Consider the following 1,602-nt stretch of genomic DNA (forward strand, 5'->3'; position numbering starts at 1 on the left):
TTATTCGTTAATCTTAGTTGACAAATTGTGAACAAGTGCTTGATATTATGAGTCCTTTGGGAAAACAATACTTGGACTTTCCATTTAATGCTACTTGTGTGATTTGGTTCACTTGCTAAATATAGTTAACAACATTCACATGGATCATGAACACATCCACACCTATCGCAAATGTGATAGGGAGGTGTAAAGTTAGGTACTTGAGATTGATCCTTCATCAGACTCTCAATTTGCTTGGACAATGCCTGAATTTGTTGTCCAAGGCCAGAAGTAGCAACTTCATTCTCCACTTGGTGGACTTCCCTTTTCATGATTCTCTTATCCCCATAAATGTTGTAGAGATAAGCACATGTCTTCATTGATTTTAATGGCATAAGTTTGTGGCTTCATCATCAAATTACCTTGACATGCAGCATCAAGGCTAGTCCTATTATGAAAGGATACTCCACCATAGAAAATGTGCATTATCCTTTGCTGGCTGAACCCATGATGTGGGCAACTCCTAAGCAACTCCCAAAATCTTTCCCATGCTTCTGACAAGTTTTCTTGCCCATTTTGAGTGAAGTTTCCAATGTCCCTTTAAAGTTTATTAGTCTTCACCACAAAAGGAAGGTGCTGGAACATTGGGTCCAATTGGTGATGGTATTCTCTAGAAGTGAACTAAGCCATTCCCATGCTTTCTTATTTAGAAAGAAGGGAAAAGTAGCAAGCCTTACATACTCTTTGCTAATGTTGTGTTGTTTGATCATGTCACACAACCTCAATAATCTCCTTAAGAGCACCATGAGGTCCTTATGGAAAGCTCTATTAAATTGGTTGCTTTCAATCATTTGGAGGAACCCACGTTTGAAGTCAAAGGTAACTCCCTAGGCCAGGGATGGTAATTGCATGATGTTGTTTTCTCTTACCTTTTGGGTGAGATAATCCATTAGTGTCTGTGTAGCATTATCTGCCTCGGCCATTGTTATTGCTTTTTTTTTTTTGAAGTCTACGAGCAAGCCTTTCTATCAGAGGTTCTTCTAAAAGTTCTGGCTTTCGGGGCCTAGTTTGCATGCACTATCAAAACAAGCAAAAAGGGATCGAGCATAATAGGCAGTGGGAAAATAAATAACACAAAAACAAATAAAGAGTTAAATAATTACTATGAACAAAATTAGTCAGTTAACAATACTAATTACTTGGGAACTCCACAACTAGTCCCCAACAACGACACCAAAAACTTGATGTATAAAATATGAATGCACGAGGGCAAGTGTACCTTACGCGGTAGTATCGAGGACTAAAAGTTCAAATATTGAACCCAAAGGACTAATTGTGTTCCCAAAATAATATATTTTGTAACTAAGTAATTGAAAAAGGAATATGAAATTAAGATATGATTGATGAGAAGTTATCTAATGCAAAATTGAATCTAAACAAGCAAGATAATGTAAAAGATTAGATGAAATGAATATCTAGGGATTATGATTCCACACTAACCAATTCCCCAATCCTAATTCTAATAAGATTCTTACGAATGCTAATTGTCGATTTCCCAAGGTCAATTATTAGCCATTATGGTGGTCTAATAATGCTATTTACCTTAAACAATACTCAATTAAT

The 1,602-nt window shown here is 36.3% G+C and overlaps 1 non-coding gene across 1 annotated transcript; it reads left to right on the forward strand.

The window, feature by feature from the left end:
* Window positions 1-481: 481 nt before the first annotated feature.
* LOC114368617 lies at window positions 482-588 on the forward strand. Its single transcript, XR_003657373.1, has one exon. It is a non-coding gene; the product is annotated as a small nucleolar RNA R71 (small nucleolar RNA).
* The last annotated feature ends 1,014 nt before the right edge of the window (window positions 589-1,602 follow it).

Source organism: Glycine soja, chromosome 1 (assembly GCF_004193775.1).
Source record: "Glycine soja cultivar W05 chromosome 1, ASM419377v2, whole genome shotgun sequence".
Taxonomy (NCBI): domain Eukaryota; kingdom Viridiplantae; phylum Streptophyta; class Magnoliopsida; order Fabales; family Fabaceae; genus Glycine; species Glycine soja.